Source organism: Hippopotamus amphibius, chromosome 16 (genome assembly GCF_030028045.1).
Source record: "Hippopotamus amphibius kiboko isolate mHipAmp2 chromosome 16, mHipAmp2.hap2, whole genome shotgun sequence".
Classification (NCBI taxonomy): domain Eukaryota; kingdom Metazoa; phylum Chordata; class Mammalia; order Artiodactyla; family Hippopotamidae; genus Hippopotamus; species Hippopotamus amphibius.
This window is the reverse complement of record NC_080201.1, coordinates 11708822-11722249: the sequence shown is the minus strand read 5'-3', so window position 1 is coordinate 11722249 and position 13428 is coordinate 11708822.

The following is a 13428-nucleotide window of genomic DNA, read 5'->3' as shown; positions in this document are numbered from 1 at the left end:
AGGAGGGTGTGGTCAGCTAAATAATCTTCCTCTCCTCCAAAGTTGTTGAAGTCCTAATCCCTGGAATCTCTATGCTATCTTACATGGTGAAAGGGACTTTACAGATGTGATTAAACTAGAAATCTTGAAATGGGGAGATTATCCTATATTACATAGGTAGGCAATATAATCATAAGGGTCTGTGTAAGAGTTGGGCAGGAGGATCAAAGTCACAAAGAGAAGGTGATATGATGACAGAAGCAGGGGGCCAAAAATACCCACAAGAATGCAGGATCAGAAGCTGGAAGAGGCAAGGAATAGGTTCTCCCTTGGAGTCTCCAGAAGGAATCAGCCCTGCTGACACCTTGATTTTACTTCTATAAGATTCATTTTAGACTCTGACCTCCAGAACTCTAAGCGAATAAATTTGTATTGTTTTAATCTACTAACATTGTGGTGATTTGTTATAGTAGCAACTGGAAGCAAATACAGATTTGAGATACACAGTATATTGACTACAAAGTGGCTTAGCACAGTATTTTTGGATTTCTGAGGACAGAGAGATTGACAAACATAAATTTATACTAAAGGGATAATCTCTTATTACATAAAGAGAACAGAAGCCACTCTGGAAATAAAATTCCATCCTTTTCTGGGTATATAAATCAGTAGGAAGTGTTAGTCTTTTCTTACTCTAAAGTCCAATATACATTTACATATATTTGGATCTGTAACTATGCTGTTTTAAATACTATAGCTTTATAATATACTTTATTATATGGTAGAAGTAGTCTCAACTCATTATTTTTCTTCAAAATGTTTCCAGTTATCATACATTTATTCCTCCAGGTTAATTTGGAAATATTCTTGTCATCTTAAAATAATAGTATTTTAATTTTCTCTTCGTTTTATATGACTTTGGAGGATTTTTAGGAAATATAAGCATCTTATTTTTATTGAGTCTTTATTAACAACTTTATTTATACAGTTATCCAATTTTTTTTCTCCCAGCCATTGATGTCCTTCCTAGATTTCCTCCTGCTGTCCTTCCTCTTCCCAGATTACTATTATTAGTCACGTGGATATTTTGAAAGCCTACACGTAACCAATGTTATATTAAGTAGTTCTGTAGAGGTCTCAGAAGTATAAATTCTTGATAAACCTAAAAAAGGTAGCTGTGAATTTTACTCAATTTCTTATAAGGCTTACAAGCTTTTCTTTTTCTTTTTCTTTTTTTTTTCTTTTTTAAAAATTTAACCTTTATATTTGGAGTATAGTTGATTTACGTTGGGTTAGTGTCAGGTGTACAGCAAAGCGATTCAGTTATACATATACATACATCCATTCTTTTTCAGATTCTTTTCCCATTTACTACAAAGTATTGAGCAGAGTTCCCTGTACAGTAGTTCCTTGATGCTTCTATATTCCTATGTTCCTATATTATATACAGCAGTGTGTGTATGTTAATCCCAAACACTTAATTTATACCCCGCCCCCCCCCACCCCTGCATTTCCCCTTTAGTAACCATAAGTTAGGTTTTGAAGCCTGTGAGTCTGTTTTTGTTTTGTAAATAAGTTCATTTGTATCATTTTTTTTTTTTGGGGGTACACCAGGTTCAATCAACTGTTTTTATACACATATCCCCCTATTCCCTCCCTTCCTTGACGCCCCCCCCTCAAGTCCCCCCCACCCTCCCTGCCCCAGTCCTCTAAGGCATCTTCCATCCTCGAGTTGGACTCCCTTTGTTATACAACAACTTCCCACTGACTGTTTTACAGTTGGTAGTATATATATGTCTGTGCTACTCCCTCGCTTCTTCTCAGTTTCCCCTTCACCCCCCGCCCCCTCCCATACCTCGAGTTCTCCAGTCCATTCTCTGTATCTGCATCCTTGTTCTTGTCACTGAGTTCATCAGTACCATTTTTAGATTCCGTATATGTGAGTTAGCATACAATATTTGTCCTTCTCTTTCTGACTTACTTCACTCTGTATGACAGATTGTAGTTCTATCCACCTCATTACATATAGCTCCATCTCATCCCTTTTTATAGCTGAGTAATATTCCATTGTATATATATGCCACATCTTCTGTATCCATTCATTTGTTGATGGGCATTTAGGTTGCTTCCATGTCCTGGCTATTGTAAAGAGTGCTGCAATAAACATTATGGTACAAGTTTCTTTGGGGATTATGGTTTTCTTTGGGTATATGCCCAGGAGTGGGATGACTGGATCATATGGTAGTTCTATTTGTAGTTTTTGAAGGAACCTCCAAATTGTTTTCCATAGTGGCTGTACCAACTTACAGTCCCACCAACAGTGCAGGAGAGTTCCCTTTTCTCCACACCCTCTCCAACATTTGTTGTTTCCAGACTTTGTGATGATGGCCATTCTGATTGGTGTGAGGTGATACCTCCTTGTGGCTTTGACTTGCATTTCTCTGATGATGAGTGATGTTGAGCATCTTTTCATGTGTTTGTTGGCCATCTGTATGTCTTCTTTGGAGAAGTGTCTATTTAGGTCTTCTGCCCATTTGTGGATTGGGTTATTTGCTTTTTTGGTATGAAGCTGCATGAGCTGCTTGTATATTTTGGAGGTTAATCCTTTGTCCGTTGTTTCATAGGCAATTATTTTTTCCCATTCTGAGGGTTGCCTTTTAGTCTTGTTTATGGTTTCTTTCGCTGTGCAAAAGCTTTTAAGTTTCATGAGGTCCCATTAGTTTATTCTTGATTTTATTTCCATGATTCTAGGAGGTGGGTCAAAAAGGATGTTGCTTTGATGTATGTCAAAGAGTGTTCTGCCTATGTTTTCCTCTAGGAGTTTGATAGTGTCTGGCCTTACATGTAGGTCTTTAATCCATTTGGAGTTTATGTTTGTGTATGGTGTTAGGAAGTGTTCTAATTTCATTCTTTGACATGTAGCTGTCCAATTTTCCCAGCACCACTTATTGAAGAGGCTGTCTTTTTTCCATTGTATACTCGTGCCTCCTTTGTCAAAGATAAGGTGCCCATATGTGTTTGGGCTTACTTCTGAGTTCTCTATTCTATTCCATTGATCATCCTTTCTATCTTTGTGCCAGTACCATACTGTCTTGATCACTATGGCCTTGTAGTATAGTTTGAAGTCAGAACGCCTGATTCCACCAACTCCATTTTTCCTTCTCAAGATTGCTTTGGCTATTCGGGGTCTTTTGCGTTTCCATACAAATCGTAAGATTTCTTGCTCTAGTTCTGTGAAAAATGCCATTGGTAATTTGATCGGGATTGCATGGAATCTGTAAATTGCTTTGGGTAGTACAGTCATTTTCACGATGTTGATTCTTCCAATCCAGGAACATGGTATGTCCCTCCGTCTGTTTGTGTCGTCTTTGATTTCTTTCATCAATGTCTTAAAGTTTTCTGCATACAGATCTTTTGCCTCCTTAGACAGGTTTATTCCTAGGTATTTTATTCTTTTGGTTGCAGTGGTGAATGGGAGAGTTTCCTTAATTTCTCTTTCTGCTCTTCCATTGTTAGTGTATAGGAATGCAAGAGATTTCTGTGCATTAATTTTGTATCCCGCTACTTTACTAAACTCATCAATGAGTGCTAGCAGTTTTCTGGTAGAGTCTTTAGGGTTTTCTATATATAATATCATGTCATCTGCAAAGAGTGACAATTTGACTTCTTCTTTTCCAATCTGGATTCCTTTGATTTCTTTTTCTTCTCTGATTGCTGTGGCTAACACTTCCAAAACTATGTTGAATAATAATGGTGAGAGTGGACACGCTTGTCTTGTTCCTGTTCTTAGAGGGAATTCTTCCAGTTTTTCTCCATTGAGAACAATGTTGGCTTTTGGTTTGTCATATATGGCTTTTATTATGTTGAGGTAATTTCCTTCTATGCCCATTTTCTGGAGAGCTTTTATCATAAATGGATGTTGAACTTTGTCAAAAGCTTTTTCTGCATCTATTGAAATGATCATATGGTTTTTATCCTTCAATTTGTTGATATGATCTATCACGTTGATTGATTTGCGTATATTGAAGAATCCTTGCATCCCAGGGATAAACCCCACTTGATCGTGGTGTATGATTTTTTTAATGTGCTGTTGCAGTCTGTTAGCTAGTATTTTGTTGAGGATTTTTGCATCTATATTCATCAGTGATATTGGTCTGTAGTTTTCTTTTTTTGTGACATCTTTGCCTGGTTTTGGTATCAGGGTGATGGTAGCCTCGTAGAATGAGTTTGGGAGTGCTCCGCCTTCTGCAATATTTTGGAAGAGTTTGAGAAGGATAGGTGTTAACTCTTCTTGAAATGTTTGATAGAATTCGCCTGTGAATCCATCTGGTCCTGGGCTTTTGTGTGTTGGGAGATTTTTAATCACTGCCTCAATTTCTGTACTTGTGATTGGTCTGTTCATGGTTTCTGTTTCTCCCTGGTTCAGTCTTGGAGGATTGTATTTTTCTAAGAATGTATCCATTTCTTCCAGGTTATCCAATTGATTGGCATATAGTTGCTTGTAGTAGTCTCTCATGATCTTTTGTATTTCTGAGGTGTCTGTTGTTACTTCTCCTTTTTCATTTCTAATTCTGTTGATTTGCATCTTCTCCCTTTAAATATCTTTTAATGTACACATTCTATCTCCATATCTCTTTACATGTAACTTATTTGTGGAAGGAATAAACTCTGTAGAATTTTCCATAGTCTGGATTTTGAATGGTGCATCTTTCTGGTGATATTTAGCATGTTCCTCTGTTGTCTGTGTTTCCTATAAATTGGAAGTTAGAGCTATAGGTGTAATCAAATTCAAGTTAAAATTTTGGGGCAAAATTGCTTTATAGATGGCCTTGTGTACTTCCATTAGAAGGTACCCAATCACAATCTCAATCTCTCTCTTTCTATGATGCCACGTGCAAAATAGTGATATTCTAATTCTCCTATTCCCTTTTCAAATATTAGCTGAAAAATATTTCTAAAAACAGAAAATCTCCTTTGTCAACTATTTAGTGACTCAACGATGTGGTTTATATAGAAAAAACTTGACTTTTCCTTTATTTCCCATAATGAAGAGTCATTTCCTTAGCATTCTTCCAAGTTTATTAAGAGAAAATTCATCATTAATAATGGAAATGTCTTTAATGTCATTAAAAGATACTATGCATAACCTTATGGCAATAAATTTTAGAATTTAATGAAATGAATTTTCTAGAATTTTTTTCTAAAAAAGTACAATGTACAAAACTAAAACCAGAACAAAAAGATAATATGAATGTGAAATAATGGTTAACTACATTAAAACCTTAAGTAAAAATCTTTGTTGAAAAATCTTTAGTCCTACTTAGTTTCATTAGTGAGTTTTGAAAAATATTCAATGAAGAACCATTTCAATTTCTATGCCAGTTATTCCATAAAAGAGATGGAAATGCTTCCTAAATCATTTCATGAATCTAGTATACCCTTGATACCAAAACCCAACAAGAATACTCAAGAAAGAAAAAGTATAGACAAGTATATTTCATGAATATGAATGCAAAATTCTAAATAAATTTATAAATCAAATCCAGTGATTATAAGTAGCACAATATATAACAAACAAGTGAGGTTTATCCCAGGGATGCAAAGTTGATTTGACATTTTTAAGTCAGTAAGTAGAATTTAAACATTAACAGAATGAATGAGAAATGTCAAATTCTCACCTCAATAAATGAATAACAATCATTTGATAATTCCACACTTGTTGCTTAGAACATTTAGCACACTATCAATGGAAAGAAACTTCCATAGTGGAAAGAATCCATAAAATCCTAAAAAATCATTAATGTTGAAATACCGAAGATTTCATTTCGAGAAAGAGAATGAAACAAGGAGGGCTGCTATCATTACATCATTCAACATGGTAGTGGAGAGCTCAGCCAATTCAGTAAGGCAGACATTGAAGTGAACAGAATAAGTAAAAGGAAGCCAGACATTATTCATTATAAACATAAATGTGTAGATAGAAATTATTTTAGCAATCTAAGCATGGAAAATTAGAATACACTAGTATCTAACTATATATAAAATTGGTATAAAATACTTTGATATTTACAGACTTATAAAGAACGTGAATAAACACTTTTCCTAAGGTCTTAGCATTTATTTAATAGATTAGAAAATCTATGGATTTTTATTTTCAGCTCACAACCAGGCATCAGTGTGTACGTGCTGTATACTGTATATCTCAAATGATTTTAATAATATTTTATTTACCAGACACAGGAACAAAATTTACCCATTCCTTCTAAGGATTACAAATAGATTTTAGGTATACCACAAATGACCTGCCATAAACAGAGCTGGAAATGATGGAAATTAGTGTGACGTGGTACATGGATAAAAGAACAAATAACATTTTGTGTATCTTCAAGAATGTTGCTTCCTTCTGAAATTAAACCCAGCAGGTAGGAAGATTCTAAACAGACTTCAAATTGCTGAACATCTGCTCACCCTAGCACAATCTAAAACAAGGAATGCATAACATTTTACAATGCTAAAATTCATACAATCTAGTTAGAATCATTACACTATTAAATTTGGGCGGGGGGGGGGGCGGGAAGAATGTCTCAAACAGAATCCAAAATGTTTTTACTTTCAAGTCGTAAAATGCTATGAAACTGACCCAAACAGCCTTTTCATTATGTTAAAAATAGTTGAATATCTTTTGCTAATTTAGGTTTATATCATTTCCAAAAATTTCTCAAAATGAAGAGTAAAATTAATAAACCTTAAGGTCAATTGTATTTAAATGAAATGGAAATTTAGATTTCAGCTTTAAGATGAAGTTACTTGATTTTCTTCTTTCATATCCAGGTGGCACTATAACGTGTTCTGGTTTGCTGCAGATAAGAAAGGGCTCAGTGCAGGTTGGAGTGACAAAAATACCCAAGAGTTTATTCCGCTTACTAATGCAATGGTTATTCAAAAGAAAGTGGGTGGGTGCTTCTAGTCCTGATGTCGTCATAACTCACAGGCATTGCAGAACTTGAATGTTCTGCCTCTGTAGAAAGATGCTGCCTATTCTGATTTGCCTAGGTCCCTATGTACCTTCCCAAAGTTTAAAGAACAGTGGGTAAGCAGCTGCCATAGATGGCTCAAGAATTTTGTATTTCACAGCTGATTTCACTTCCTCAGTTCATTTTCTGTGCAGAAAGTCGTGACACTCCTCAGCTTTCAAGTTGGTCATTTCCCTAGTCACAGACAAAACGTGTTGAACTGTGTATCTGACATTCTCAAAAAGACAAAAGTATGTGATGGATGGATCCACAGTTTTCCAGGGCTTAAGGGAAAAGAGGAAGGTGTGACTTATAAAGGAATAGCATAGGGGTTTTTTCCTGGGGTGATAGAATTATTCTGTATCCTGATTGTGATGGTAGTAACATGAATCTATACCTGTGTTAAAATTCACAGATGTGTACACCAGAAAAAAGGAAAAAATCAATTTTACTGTTTGATAATTTAAAAGATAAAAAATAAAAAAATCATCCTAAAAGAAAATTCAAAGTGTTATTGTTTGTAGCGAGGTTCTGTGTCTGACCCCAGATCCACACCCACACAATCCGGTTAAGTAAAAAGTTTTCCAAGCACAGGCTTCCATGCTACTTTGTGCCTTAAACAGGATTATTTAAAAGCATGCTAAGGCAATTATCTCCTGTTGATGCCTAAGGAAAAGAAAAAGGCTGCATTTTAAAGAGCTTTTAAACAACATTTAAAGCGATAAACAGCCTTTGAAAAAGCTATTTTCTTTTCTTGAAGCATGTCCTCTCTCCCCACCACAAATGGTGCTTTTGTTGGTGCCTGTATGAGACTGCAAGCGAAGGCAATAGGTTCAAAATTCTTTGCTTTAATGTAAAATTGATTTGCGATTGCCCTTTCCCCTTCCATTTGTCGAATCGTCAACATCATGTACCAGTATCATTATTCAACAAGTGTTAGAACAAACAACGGGATTGTTCTCTGTTCTTGATTGTTTCTTGATTGCCTAGCAATAAAGAAAAGGAAATTTAAGGTTCGTGGGACTTACATTTTGTTGCATTGCGTCCCTTATATTTCTGTTACTTTAGGTTATTTTTTTTCCCAAGAGTGGAAAATTATCAGATAATAAAAATGTAAAGATAAGCAGAAGCAGAACTGTGATGCTATGATTTGCCCAAGAGAAACAAAAATCATAAACTTACCAAACTCTAAAGGTTATGTCTCTGAATAATTTATTTATAAGAGGATAATTTATATGAGATTTTGTGTGACAAAACTGCATGCATGACTATAAAATCGGAAGGAAATCAGCAAGGTAAACATTATTGAACTTATATCAGGGACTTCAATAGTGGTGCTGGGAAAACTGGACAACTACAAGTAAAAGAATGAAATTAGAACACCCCCTAACACCATAGACAAAAATAAACTCAAAATGGATTAAAGACCTAAATGTAAGGCCAGACACTATAAAACTCTTAGAGGAAAACATAGGCAGAACACTCTTTGGCATAAATGACAGCAAGATCCTTTTGATCCACCTCCTAGAATAATGGAAATAAAAACAAAAATAAACAAATGAGACCTAATGAGACTTAAAATTTTTTGCACAGCAAAGGAAACCATAAATAAGATGAAAAGACAACCTTCAGAATGGGAGAAAATAGTTGCCAATGAAGCAACTGACAAAGGATTAATCTCCAAAATATATAAGCAGCTCATGCAGCTCAATATCAGAAAAACAAACAACCCAATCCAAGAATGGGCAGAAGACCTAAATAGACATTTCTCCAAAGAAGACATATAGATGACCAACAAACACATGAAAAGATGCTCAATATCACTAATCATTAGAGAAATGCAAATCACAACCACCATGAGGTATCACCTCACACCAGTTAGAATGTCCATCATCAAAAAATCTAGAAACAATAAATGCTGGAGAAGGTGTAGAGAAAAGGGAACCCTCCTGCACTGTTGGTGGGAATGTAACTTGATTCAGCCACTATGGAAAACAGTATGGAGATTCCTTAAAAAACTAAAAATAGAACTACCATATGATCCAGTAACCCCACTCCTGGACATATACCCTGAGAAAACCATAATCCCAAAAGAAACATGTACCACAATGTTCATTGCAGCACTATGTACAATAACCAGGACATGGAAGCAACCTAAATGTCCATCAACAGAAGAATGGATAAAGAAGATGTGGCGCATATATATACACACACACACACACACACACACACACACACACACACACACACACAAAATGGAATATTACTCAGCCATAAAAAGGAATGAAATTGGGTTATTTGTAATGAGGTGGATGGACGTAGAGTCTATGATACAGAGTGAAGTAAGAAAGAGAAAAACAAATACCGTATGCTAACGCATATATAAGGAATAAAAAAAAATGGTACTGATGAACCTAGTGGCGGACCAAGAATAAAGATGCAGATATAGAGAATGGATTTAAGGACACGGGGTGGGGGGGAGGGGAAGCTGGGGTGAAGAGAGAGTAGCATTGACATAGATACACTACCAAATGTAAAATAGATGGCTAGTGGGAAGCTGCTGCATAACACAGGGAGATCAACTGGATGATTGTGATGACCTAGAGGGGTGGGATAGGGACAGTGGGAGGGAGTCGTGGGAGGGAGGGGTTATGGGGACATGTGTGTAAATACAGCTGATTCTCTCTTGTACAGCGGAAACTGGCAAACAGTGTAAAGCAATTATACTCCAATAAAAATCGGAAAAAAAAAAAAAGAATAGAGACTGAGGCAGTAAGGATGGACTCTTTGCCCCTCTAGATTCACTCTCCATTTTCTCCAGCTTGCTCTGTGCTTCACCTGCATTGGACTACTTCATTGGGCCCCTAGCCTTTAGTGTGTGGTTGTGTTCGGCCAGTGGGGGCCATGAAGTAGTAAGGATGGGATAGAGTGAGGTCAGCATACTGACCCCCCATCTTTCTTCCTGGGAGTGCCACCTCTGGATGTTTTGCTCCCTGAAGTTCATAGCTCCTATTAGCTATTCTTCCCCCCACAGCTGTTCTGTTTTCAGGTTCCTGTGACTGTTGCTGTCCTGCTGCCTTCACCCCTGAGTAGTAATGGTCCTCTCTTGTACTAGCCCTTGCAGTTTCCATGGAATCTGCCCATACTTTAGGCAATTTTATCCTTTACTAAGCATTATTCAAATTATGCATTTTGATATCTGTGCTTTTGATGGGACCCTGATTAACATAAATTCTGCACAGTCAGTTGTCAAGGTTGATTGTAAACCCAGGGTTCTCTAGCTCCAAACCCAAACTCATTTCCTTTATACCTCATAACTCAGTGGTGGACTGACAGATGTTGGGTAAACTGGAAGGCAGTTTTGGTTTACATTATCTTATTAACTCAGAGAAAAGCAGTCACACCTTTTTTCTCACGTTAGAGAAATAAGTGGAGTTCTATGCTCCTGGGTCTGAAACCTGGGAATGCTTTATAGAGAAGTATGGGGTGATGCAATATAAAACAGAGAACTGATAAAAACAAATAGATATGATGTGATATTTGGTAAGAAGAAGGATTTTATTTTTAAGGCAAATTTGTGAAGTAAATTGAGCTGTATCTTGATGTGTTTTCCCCTCTAATTGCCAATATATGGGCAATCATTGAAAAAAAATAAAATTCTTACAATATTTGAAAAAAAAAGATAACTTGATTCAGAACAAAAAGTAAGACCTTCCTCAGAATCGATGATGAAAAATCAGTCAATTAGTGAAGAAAATTGGTAAAATTTATTAAATTATATTTAGAAAGAGGTAACATGGAGAAGAGTTACAAAACTATTTCAGCATGGAAACAGGCTTGTTTATCACATACCCGACTTTTCTTATAAACAATGTGATTTTACTTGAATTAATTAATGTAATTGAGGCATATTTTCTCTCAGCAAAATTAGATAGTAATAACTCTCTCTTAAATTTGCTGTGAAAGTGAAACAAAACAATACCTACATTTTAAAAAGGTCTAGCATAGTTCCTGGCAGATAATAAGCCTGTACTATTCCTTCTCCTTGTCTTTTGACATTTAAAACCACATTTCTCGAACTTTTAAAACCACAGAGGCTTTTATTTTCTAGTGATTTCTCACCTGGCACCCAGTATGTACCAGATGAAATCAGAGCTTTTTGGTTGAAGAGGAATTGCAGTCCTGTGTTCTCAGTCCTGGAGCCTTTTTCTGTGTGCTTTCCTCTCCCCACCTCACTTGCACCCTCTCTCCAACTTCCCATCTCCCTCCTCCACTCCCATCCCCACCGCTATAGTTCTAGACGCTCTGCCTCAATATCCTAGGACACCAGTCAAGAAATGCCATTTAAAAACTAACACCAAAGTTTAGAAAGACAGCATGCTCAGAGTTAATAGCTACAAGTGTCTTATGTACAATAATAGTCACCACAAATGTATTAGACACAATCGTATTGGTTAAAGGGGAAAAATCATAAAAATATTCATGTGAACCTGGTGTTTTATGTTCACTCAAACACACACACATGCACATATTTATTTGTGAGTCTTTTTGCTTAGTACCAATTCTTTATTTTTTTTGAAGAACAGTGTTCAGTTAATTGTAGTTCTTGGGAAAAATATGCCTGTAATTCTATTATCTGTGATATCTAGTTTGACTTTTAAAAAAGTGTACAGTTAAGTAGTGTTAAGAATATTTACTTTGTCATGAAACAACTTTTTCATCTTGCAAATCTGAAACTCTCTTCCTACTAAACAACTCCCCATTGCCCCGTCTTGATGGCATTTTTTAAAGTAAAGTAATACGTTAAAGAGACTTGTGTAGCCATCTAAGATCAAAATCTTTCTATTGTGTTCCTCAAGTTGTCCTGGACTGTCATTCATATCTAATTCAAAAGCATTATTACATTATGTTTCTAAAACAGTCAGTTTACTTTTCTCAAAAGAAATAGGTATCATCTGTCCCTCAGATTTCATTGTTTTTTCATTATAATTTTGTTATATAATTTAATTACATTTGATATATATCAAGCAGAATTAGCTTAAGACATAAGATATATCTCCACTCACTCTTAGTAAACATATTTGTTTGGAGAAGCAGTGACAAGCACTCTAGCAAATGGTCTACAAGCCCTGAGCTGTAACACGTTATGAACATGCTATGAACACATGTGAAATATATGGATGAAGACATGTTTGTCAAATGGACATCACTGACAATGAGAAAGTGCATTGCCATTTATCTATATAATCTATAGGAATATATATATCTATATCAATTTGAAATACAAAGCTGGAGCTATGAAAGTGTCATTGCTGCTGATTGCACACTTTGAAAATGGTTATATATAGTTAGCAATATTATGCAGGCCAAGTACTTTATTTATTTTAAAGATTTTTTTGATGTGGACCATTTTTTAAAAAGTTTTTTTGAATTTGGTACATATTGCTTTTGCTTTATGTTTTGGGTTTCTGGGCCACGTGGCATGTGGGATCTTAGCTCCCTAACCAGGGATTGAACCTGCATCCCCTGCATTGGACCACTGGACCACCAGGGAAGTCCCAGGCCAAGTACTTTAATACTTTGCTATTATGCCAAAGACATCAAGAGAAAGCAAATAAATCCATAGTGTGTAACCATCGGTAACATAGCTTGCTTTCCTTAGCTAAGATATAAGAATTGTCTCTCCATAGTTTTTGTAAATTTTAAGTCCCTCTATGCTCTGCCTAAAGTATGGGGGTGGGGTGAATATGCTGAACTCTGAAATGGAGGGAGCAAAGGAGGCAAAATATTTTTCAATTTAGAAGAGAATCTAACCAGGGATTACAAATTCTGAGAGTATGCAGACTTTTGGACAGAAATTTGGGGGTTTCTATAGTCTGAAGACCAAATGGAAAGTTATGAAATGTTTCACAGTTCGGAAAGAGTTGTGAAATTGATACAGAATTTATCAATGGACTATTGATAAGGTAGATGAGTCCATCTCTTCCCTCTTGGAATGTTAATGAAAATTTCTCATCTTACTCTTTCACGCTTGTACTCTTCACTCACATTGGTTTGTAATTAGGTATAACTCAGCTGAAAATCTTCATCACCTGCTGCTTTTGATGATCTGGGAACTGATCCAAATCTTTGACTTACAGCCATTTTCTTTTAACACTTGCTTTCTAGCCTCTCTCTTTCATCTTTAGAATGTTGTCTGTCATAATCTGTCAAACTACATCTTTAAAATATGAAAGTCCGAGATGGACATTACAAATTTGGGCTTGTTTTCTTTCTAACAATTTTCAAACATATCTGTTTGTTTTTTCAATGATGAGAGAGATTCTGTGACGGGATCAATGGCTTTAACTCACATTCTATGAGAGCAGATCTCTCATACTGCATGACTCTAGGTTATTTTTTTCCAACATCCTCTTGGTTTTTTGAAAAATTTAGT